Below are 10952 nucleotides of genomic sequence, written 5' to 3'. Positions count from 1 at the left end.
TTTAAATTTGGGTGGAATCAGGTGTAGAGTGTTTGAGCTTCGCAGTGGCCTCTTTTGGTTAGCTTTTGATAGTTTGTTTGTGAGGTAGTTTTGTTTTTCAGTGTAGAGAGCTTTGTGGGTCATGCAGGCTGCTTTAAACATACTTCTCGCTTCAAATGGTAGCTAGTTGAGTTTCTTAAGTGTGGGGGTGATGTGATCATAGCGGCTCTCCCCAGAGAAAAGTCTAGCTGCTGCCCTGTGTGTGGATTTCATAGGGGTGAGGAGTTTTTTGGGGTATCAGTGATTGTTGTGTTACTGTAGGCCAACTTAGAGAAGATTATGCTTCGCACTTCAGTCTTTAGGCCTTCAAGGGGGATGAATTGTTTAAATTCTTTTTTAGGTACTACAACTTGTAGAAGGCACTTCTTGCTGAGGCATTAATATTGTCAAATTTAATCCCTGGTGACTTAACAGAGTTGAAGCTCAACAGTTTACAGTTTAATGCGGTTAGGTTGTCAAGCTAGTAAACACAGGATATGACTCTCCTTTTGGTGGGGTGAGGAGGAGTTCAGTTTTGTTGGGGCTGAGCTTTAAGTGGTTGTTGCTCAGCCAGGATTGTGTCATGGAGAAAGTGCTGTTTATGTGCTGGTTGTCTCTAGATGAGATTTCATTGTAGAGTTGGGTATCATCTGCATAGATATGAAATGCAATTCTGCCTCATTCAGGGTCATTGCATGGGGTTCCATATAGAGGTTGAGCAAGGCAGGCGACAGGATTGATCCTTAGGGAAATCCTTGTGGGACTGATACTGCAGTTGAGGAGTAATCGTTTGGTTTGATTAGCTGAGATTGTTGACCAGGTATGAGGCAAACCACTGAAGGACATGCCGTTGTTGCCTGCATGAGGTGAGAGGGTTTTTAGGAGAATGCTCTGGTTGACTGTATCAAAGGTCACTGAGAGGTACAGGATATGTAATAATATGAGCGACAAATGGTAGTATCACATAACTACGCAGGTAGGAGTGCAGAGTAACCAAGCAATTATTACTCATTCATGTAACCAGTCAGATAATTTAAACTAGTTGTATATATTCATTTTCAATTATAAACAAAATAAAAAATGTGCCAGGCTTGATAACCTATTTTTGAATTAAATGTTTTACATTGAACTGGTATCTTGTGTACGTTTTCTACAATAATGAATGTCTCATATACAATGTTGACGCTGTTGATCGCTCCTCCCAATCCCTCTTTTGTGGAAAATTGCAAAAAATGGAAGTACTTTGCACATTTTTGTATATTATTCATGGAAAAAAAATCAATTTTGCCCAGGCCTAAGATCCAATAACTTATCTACAAAACAATTAATTTATGGTATAGGCAATGACTGTTCTGCTTCCATTTGAGTCTGTGTCAAAAGCCTGGGGTTTTACTAGGGGCTGGTTACAGAGGGTTGCTGCTGATCCAAAATTCAGGCCATTGGTGGTGAGTGATTGTTCAAAGCCATGCCTTGTCGAACTTTGGAGTGCCTTAGCAAGTTGAGAGAGGGGCACTTACACAGGTTCTTCCTGGGCTTCCCTTCAGAGGGAGGAGAGCAGACATTAGAGGGGAGAGTGATGTCTAGCATATGCTTTTGGTCATCAGAACTCAGATGTGTTCAAAACAAGTAGTGGGCTACCCAGTGAAGCTCTTATTGGCTGTTGTTGGGCAGAAATGAGGGTTAGATCCCAACTCAACATCAGTCAGGTGACCAGTATAATGAAATCCCAGAGATACAGCCTGCAGGGGCAGCTACATTGCGAAGATGTTGCCTGTGGACACTGACCCTTGTGTTACAGGGCCAGGCCGCTGGCCATACCCAGTGCCTAGCCCCCAACCATGTGCTGTAGCCACTGACACCAGGCGGTCCAGCAGGAGAGAATAACATTTCAATGAAAGGGGTAGCAATAAAGCACCTTTGCTTTCTATACTAGGACATCATCTAGTACAGACACAAGGACACTCTTAGTCCCACCACAAGGATGAAATCTCGATTTATAATGATTGTCCACATGTTTTCCTTGTCGAAAGTCAATAATAGACAAAATAAAACCTTTCCCAGAATATCAATCAATCAATCAATCAATCAATCAAGACATTTATAGAGCGCACTACTCACCCGTAGGGTCTCAAGGCGCTAGGAGGGGGGGGTGCCGCTACTGCTCGAACAGCCAGGTCTTGAGCTTCTTCCTGAAGGAGAGGTGGTCTTGGGTCAGGCGCAGGTCGGTCGGATTACTGAGGCACAACTTTCATCCCACAAAAATTGCTCACAATACTATGATCCATTAATGATTGTTAGGTCTGGTTTTGTGAAATTTGCCAGTGGCTTTAGTATGACAAAGACTAGTGGAGGTAATAAGGAGAGCGATGTGAGAAGTAGATTTGTTGGCTTTATAACTGACTAATCTACCGGAGTCGTGCTTCAGGAATGGATTTAGTTTCTCCACAATTTGACATTTTTTTTTATATCTGATGAAATTCAGTCTTTACTAAAATCGTTTGAGTCCTGCAGTGAATTACCCCACCAAGGTTGAGGGAGTCTCTTTTTTTGTTATTTCCATTACAATAATTGATTACACGGAAAACTTCTTGACTGAAATGAAAAGGTAAAACTGACCACGAACAAGTTCAAGAGGACAATTGCAAATGAAAATGGGTCATATTAACAGAGAGCATGTCAAAGAAAAAACAATGGCCCATTACAATTTTGTACATCATGAAGAGGAAACATGGCTGGCTTTAGGGCAGTGTGACTGGTGCAGCCGCACTAGTCACTGACCTGGAGGGGGTGGGGGTGCTGACCTCAGGTGGGAGCTGCTATTTAGAAATAACTTATGATTTAAAACTAGCTGATGCAGAGTTCCTTGTGCGTCTAGATTTCAGGCAGCAATAAAAATGTCAAGATAACTCTTGTAATTAATGTTCCTGCTATAGAGAGAGATCAGAGTTTTGTCAATTGGCAGTTTTGACTTGCCATAAAGTAGAACAGAGGGTTAATATGCCTGCTGCAAAGAACAGATTTGTATTTAAAGTGGATAACTGAGTGGATTACTAAAGCCAGCTTTTGCCAGCTCTTTAAAACAAATGAAATATATGAAAGTGAGGGGCTATGGAGAGATGAGGGGCCCTTTTGTCGGGTGGTAGTGAGGGAATCTGAGGAGGAGGTCATGGGGGCGCTAAAAATGATTGTTGCACCCGTGCCATCAGCACTAAAGTCGAACCTGAGAGCAAATGTTTTTGTCATGTGCTACCCATCCAAGTGCATGTTTACTAAGTGGCCTTCGACCAGTTTTGGTTTCCTAGCTACAGAATGTTGTGTTGCTCAGACTTTTGCTTATACCTTCAGAAATAAAGACTTAATAATCACACATGCCAACTAATGGTGGCCAAAACCACAGGACTAGTGCATGGTGTCACGGGAAACATCCTTTACGACGCAACTTTTACCACGCAGTGCCTTTACAACGCAGGTTTTTCAACGCAAGTCATCACAACGAATTGGGCTGGGGGGCGCTCTAGGATAGGTAATAGTTTAATTTACTATCCAACTCCTTCCCTACTATCCTTGGGGACTGGAGTTGGAATAGTAAATTAAACTATTCACTATCCAGCGCCCCCCAACGTAAGTCGTTGTAACGACTTGCATTGAAAAACCTGCGTTGTAAAAGCATGTGTGGTAAAAGCATGCGTTGTAACAACGTACATCCGGTGTCACACATGGTATGGAGCCTCTTGCAGCTACTGAGGTTTGCACATATATGAGCTGAGCATGTCATTATGTATGCACATATGTGGGCTGAGTATGTCATTATGTATGCTCTGGTTTGTTCTCTGTGTCCAATGGTGTCATATAGCTACTGTTTATCTTTATAATGTGTTAAGTTAGCATAGGCATATTAAATGCTTAAACGCTATTTTTCCTTTTTGCTGCTTCTGCACACGACACTTAATTGTTGATTTAGCTTTCAACCTAGTAGCCCGTTGTGGTTTACATGAGAATAATATGTTATTGCTCTGCTATCAGCTTTGCTTAATAAACTATGTCTGTACAGAGAGTGCTGAAGCTTCAGGAATAACACGATACAGAATTGTTATGAGGTCTGATCTCCGCACCTTTATAGACATAACATAAGTGCAGCTTCTGCCAACTTTAGGCTTTAGGCGGGTTTTATATTGCTTTGCGTAGAACACAGACACACACTTGATGCTGTTCGCATGCAGAGAGAGCTGGTGTATGCTGATGTGATCTCTTCATTCTAGGATCCTGAGGTATGGGCCCGCCCTGCTAAAACCCAAAGAGACCTTCTTAGCTATTAATATAATATGTGAGTTAGGGAGGGTGAGAAATAGGTGTTGTTAACCCTTATTCATTACAGCATGTTAACATGCTGTCACCATTTGCTTTCTATGGACTAGTTACTATGCTGATAACTTTGCTTCTGATAATATGTTTCCTTGTATTATCTAAGATATTGCGCCTGAGAAAACGGCATTAGTAAATAAATATTTCAAATGTGCACGTTTCCTCATTTACTCCACGTTCTGGTTTGAAATGATTGTATAACGAAAGAGTGCTCATGTGTTCCACTTAACCTGAGGTATTGTAAGTTCATGTTCTGGTTTGTCTAAACATTGGGAGTTTGTTATGACCAATGAGACACTGTAGCTAGCTCGGTAAGGGGTTTGTTGGGTACTAAGGTGAGTTTTGGGTCACCCTAATTCGCTGAGGTTCCAATCCTCTGTGCACAGTTCTGTGAGAGAACAGAAACCCTGCTACAATGGTGCCTGTACAAAATACATAGGTTCAAATATGGAATCTATCTGCAAAAAGCATCAGGCAGAAGCTTTTCCAGTCTCCATTTTCTTTCCTCCCGTTACTTATAGCTCTGCGAGTAAAAAACCACACAGGACTTGGTAAGCTGTTCACACCTTTCATATGACAACATTAGACCTTTCTGCTTGGATTTTATGTGGAAAAGCACTTTTTTCTATTAGAAAATTAATGTTCAATATAGGTTTGGATCAGTTAGCATAACTAGGTTACATTTCTGAAAGTGCATCTTTGAATGTTGTGCACAAGCATTTCTTATAATTTTCTTTTTTTTTAAATCATCGAAATTCAGCTGCAACCACAATGTATCGGTCTCTTAACCCCTTTCCAGCGGCCGCGATTTTGCAGCAGTGCGGCACTTCCGCAAAAAGGGCGGGGCCGCATCGGCCGTTGGCTGACGGCAGAACTAGCGAGGTAGTGCTGCCGTCGGCCAATGGCCGACAGAAGCAGGCAAGGGTTAATGAGCAAAAATATAATTATTAACTTCCTTAGCTGAGATGTATTGGAAGCAGATTGAAGGTTAATGTGCTAAACCGCTGTTGCTAAGTTTGTTGTTATGAATGTGCCAAACAGACCATTGCATTAAGTAGCATTTCTCATGTTTTTGTTCAGTGAAAGTTATTTGCAAGTAGGTTGTTTAAAAATTAAGGTTGAATGGCAGAGGCACGCATGGCTGAACTATGCGTGGCTCTACAACGCAGAACTAACTATGTACGCATATTAACCACAAATTCCTCTACCACATATGCCTTTCCACGCATGCCTTTACCATGCAATTTTGTTGTTAAGGCATGATTGGTAAAGGGACATGCGAGGTAAAGATCACCCCTACCCTGACCCCGCCTTCCCTATCCTAAGCCCTACTTCCTATCCCCCTTCCTCTCCCTCCCGCCCTGAGGCCTAAAACCTACCCTGCCCTTAAACCTACTCCTTTCCCTTCCAGCGCCCTAAAGCCTTAACACCTACCCCTACCAAAAACCTACCCAGACACCAGCCTTCCCCGCCCTGTGCCCTAAAACTTACCCCCATGCTGCCCTTAAAACTACCTCTACTCCTTCCCCCACACTGAGGCCTAAAACCCTGCCCCCTTTTCAAAAACTTCCCAGATCCCTCCATCCTGCACCCTAAATCCGGCCCCACTCAAACCCAGCCCCAGTTCTGAAAACTGTCCTGACCCCATCCCCCCACCCGAGCTCTAAAACCCTGCCCCCTTATAAATAGATTACCCGACTCCCCCGCCCTGAACTCTAAAACAACCCCCAATCCTAAAAACTGCCCCCGCCCAAACCTGGCACAAGACCTTTGAACTACCCTGTTCCTCCCCCCTGCCCTTAACCCTAAAACCCCTTGCAAGAACTACCCTGACCCCCCTGGGCCCTACAACCTGACCCCCACCCCTAAATGCGACCCCCCCCCAAACCCGGCCCTAGCTCCACTTACCTAACCTCGTCCAGAGCTTCCTGTTCCGAGGCTTGCTCTTCCTCTGCCGCCCCATCTGGCCACACGAGGGTTATCTGCCTTAACCACATATATGAGTGGTACAAGCAAACGTGGTTACGCTTGTGGGGAAACAGCCCACGTTTCACAAAAATTCATAGTTTTATTGTTTTTTTGTGCCATTTCTCCATGTAATACCATGTCATAAAAGTGTGTTCTGTCTTTGTCTAAAGGATCTGTATACATTATATCTTTAGGATTTAGGATTAGGGACAAGAAGATTTCCAAATTCTTCCCTCTTCTATCCCTCCACTATCCTTTTCAATCCAAATATCAGACTAACATGTCCACCACTCAAATTAGTTTCATATTTCACTATACTAGTTCACTACTAATCCTTGATGGGTTCCAGAGTAGTTTGCTACTCGCCATAAAAGCACTTCAACAGCTCCATAAGGAGTCGCAAGCGCAATGTAAATTCTAACCTTTTTCCCTCTACTATCCCTCCACTATCCTTCTCAATCCAAATAACTGACAAACATATTCAGCACTCAAATTACTTTCATATTTCACTATACTAATTCAACACTAATCCTTTATGGGTTCCGGAATAGCGTGCTACTCGCCATGAAAGTGCTTTGAAGCCTCATCAGGAGTAGAAAGCGCTGAATATATGCAATTCTAATTCAATACAATACAGTGTAGACATTTTGCCTTAGATATTCAAACATAAGACTCTAGATATGTGTATTTTTTGCATTGCAGCATTATTCATTTTAGAGTGCTGATTTTATTTTAGGGAGGAATTGCTCTGGCTACTATTCTATTCTGCTAGCTTTGTTCAGACTAGAGAGAGCTGCTGTTTATTTTATGTAGAGTGAGTTAGTCACATGTGATCCTTTTGCGTTTAGGATTTATTATTATGATTTGAATTATGCTAATTTCCTGAATATTATTAAATTGTGTTGTCTGTAATGTTAGTTTGATATTTAATAAATATTCAAAAATGAATTGGAGCAACCTAGTTGTGCACATTTTTCTTTAATTGTCTTGGCTGAGCATTTGAGCACTGGATTTCCTGCTAGTTGACCCTCTTTAATGTTTATTGGGTTGGAGCGTCATAGCCTGTGTTGACTAACTGCACACTGAGGTGTGCCTTCTATTGTAATTCAGTATTTTTCCCACTACACATCAGCCTGAGTTCTCTGCTGCTACATCACATTAACGCCGGCTGATGTGCATCACTGTCCTTCCTTCTGCACAGGATTATGTGACACTGGTTGTCTCCGTGCATAGAAGACTGGATGCCTATTGAACGTTGCGAAAATGAGGCACAGATGTATTATTATTTAGCGTGGGAGCTCTTGTTAGGATAAGCCTCACTTTATGACACTGCCGGTGAGTCACTTTAACATGGGAAAAAGTGACGCCCGGGTGGCGCAAGGGGCTTGGAAATAAGCCCCAAAGTGTCATGAATGGCAGTGCTGAGTTAATGCTGAGTTATCGGAACCAACCAGACAAATAGTTCCACCAACTAAGAACCGCCATGGCCTACCACCCACAACATTGTTTCTGCCACGCCCTCCTGTAGAAAATAATGGAAGTCAGAATATAAAATAAAACCCCATTGGAACATTTTTAAAATTAAATTAAATTACTTAAAATAGTTAAATCATAAGGAAATATAAATTAATGTTAAGAAATATATAAAAACAGTACATATGTATAATTTAATTTTATATGTTTTTAAATTACAATAGGTTATTGTGGCTATTTAAAATGTAGAATTGAATGTAAGTAAAAATATTTCAATATATAGTTTAATATAAATGTATATAAGGTATATTCATAATAATTCATATTTAGTTTCAATAAATACTCATTTAATAACCATATTAAACTATGTAATAAATATGGCTTATATATATATATCAAAAACTTTTATTCGATTAACACTTGGTAATCATAAAAAGTACATCATACAATTTAAATAAAATTTACATTAAAACACATTAGTACATTGCAAAGTGATGTTTAAAAACTTTGTATAAAACCAGTGCACACATTGAATCTAATAGGCATGAGATCAGAGGGACGGTAACCCAATTTTACTACGTGCCTTCAAACAAAATTTTAAGAAGAGAGCAACGTTTTTGGCTACATATTGGGAATCTACTAGCTGAAGTGCCAGAAAGGCTGGGCGACAGGTCCTCAACCCCATTTGACGGAGAAGAGGGATAATCCAACGCTTATGTGGTTGCTCGTAATATCGGCAGAACAGAGTGAGGTGGATAGTCGATTGGGAAGAAACACCATCACACGGGCATTTAATCAAGTCGTGAGACCAGTTTGACTCAGTGGGGAAAGTAACAAGACGAAAAAATAAGTTACAACGAAACCTGGTTAGTACATATTTCTCAAAATTGGAAAGATAAAAAGTAAGGTAAGGCTGAATACCAGGGGAGACTTGGACCGTTAGTACTTGCACGTTAGTTTGCTTGGAAACTTCGCTGGAGAGGCGAAGTTCCCTTAGATGATTTAAGCAAAGATTTTTTAATGCACCTCTGCTGATATCAGCTAATGAGGAGGGCTCCGTGAAGTAGGATGTACGATTCAGATCCTTTAAGAAATTAGAGACGTACAATAGCCATGGGATTTTTTTCCAGGACTCCATGGATAGACAATCAGATATCAAAGAACGAGTTAAGTCGCATTGTTGTTTGTTCCAAATACGGTGCCATAGGAGAATAGGTTGGCATTTGATGTTATCGGTTAAATAGTCAATGCCTAGCTCAATATGGCAACCGTAAATTGGAGCACTTTGTGGGAGTGCCAGTAAGTATTTTAGAAAACCATTTTGAACTTTTTGTAGGTCGTCAGCTGATGCATAGCCCCAAACGCCTGCTCCATAGGTTGCTATGCTATGGCATTTAGCATGGTAGATTTTAAGCAACTCAAATGGGGCAGGTTTGCCCAGTTTCCTTGAGAAGGAAACGAGGGCTGAGGTTGCTCTCTGGTAAAGCAACTTCTTGCATACCACAGCTCGTTTCCAAGACAATTGATCGTCAATTAAAATACCCAAGTATGGGTATTCCCTGGCACGTTCCAGTGTAACTTGCTCAATGTAGATAGGTTTGGGGTTCTTTACCTTGGGCCCGGTATACATAACGAAGGTTTTGCTTTTGTTAACTTTTAACCCCAGGGAGAGCATAAACTGGCAATATTTGTCCAGTTGTTTTTGTAGCTGGACTAACGTTCTTGCTAATATGACGGAGTCGTCTGCATAAAGTAATGCAGGTATGGGGCGATGGTTAATAGTTGGCAGGTCCTGGTTCCTATCTAACATGGCTGTTTCCAGCCCGTTGGTATAAAGGTTAAACAAGAAAGGAGCCAGGACGCAGCCCTGCCTTACTCCTCTTGATACTGGGAAAGAGGACGAAAGTTTGCCGCCAATCCCGTATCTTACACATGCTGTGGCATCAGAATAAAGCTCACGAAGAAACGTAATAAGGGAAGGATCGACTCCCAGTTCGGCAAGGATGGACCACAGCCTGGAGTGTAACACGCAGTCAAACGCTGCGCTGAGGTCGACATATACTAGGTACAGATTACCTCCTCTTGCCCCGACATACTTGCCTATTAGGAGGGTTAAATTCAATGCCTGCTCAACAGTACCAAGTCCCTCCCGGAATCCGTACTGAAGGTCGGTCAAGACGTTGTTCTCCGACGCCCAATCCTGGAGGCGTTCCAGGATCAGTCATCCCGCGACCTTCCCCAGGGAGTCCAGGAGGGAAATGGGCCTGTAGCAGGCTGGGTTGTTTCGTTCACCCTTTTTAAATATAGGGAGCAGGATGGAAGAGGACCAGGAGTCTGGTAGACCAACTTTAGAGACCGCCGCCATCACCTGGGTGACGATGGGAGACCACAGCTTCATGTTGGTGAGAAAGATGTTGAGAGGGACTCCCTCAGGGCTGGTGGCCTTTCCGGTTTTCGAGGACGTTAAGGCGTGTATGACCTCACTTAAGCTGAAGTGGAGGTCGATAGGGTATACTTGTATCTTGGAATAGTCGACAGTCGACGTGGCCCGTGGTGTTATGTCCACAGGGGTACCACCAAAAATCTTGGAGAAGTGAGTCACCCACTTGTCCGCCGTCACAGCCACATCTAGGTGCTGGAGAGTGTTTACTTCGGCTAGAAAAGGTGATTTGACTATACGCCAAAACTGGGCGCCGTCTTTACTTCGGCAACTCATGTGTAGTTGGGCCCATACATTTTTCTTTAAATCCTTTTTACAGTTTTGTTGAGCCTTTCTATACTCTGTTCTGAGTTTGGCTATCTCAGCTTTGTCTCTGATTGGGTTATGTATTGCCTTTTTTAGGGCGGATAGCGCTTTGCGACAGGCCGAGTTAAACCACCGGGGAGATATCTGGTTTCCTGGTTTATGGTGGCGGAGTAATACGGCCCTCATAACTTTTAGAATCTCCTGAAAGCTAGATAAAATCAGCTCAGGTGGGGACTCATCTGCCAGACAGATGTTAATCCAAGGAAGGGCCTTGGATATAACCTTGCTAGTAATTATTGTGGGATAAATTTTTGACCACTTCACGGAAAAGCCATTGGTTTTATCCATGGCCAAAGATTGCTGGGTCAGTAAACTAGACCTATTA

The sequence above is a fragment of the Lissotriton helveticus genome, chromosome 9 (assembly GCF_964261635.1).
Source record: "Lissotriton helveticus chromosome 9, aLisHel1.1, whole genome shotgun sequence".
In the NCBI taxonomy this organism is placed as follows: Eukaryota; Metazoa; Chordata; class Amphibia; order Caudata; family Salamandridae; genus Lissotriton; species Lissotriton helveticus.
This window is presented reverse-complemented; position numbering follows the sequence as displayed.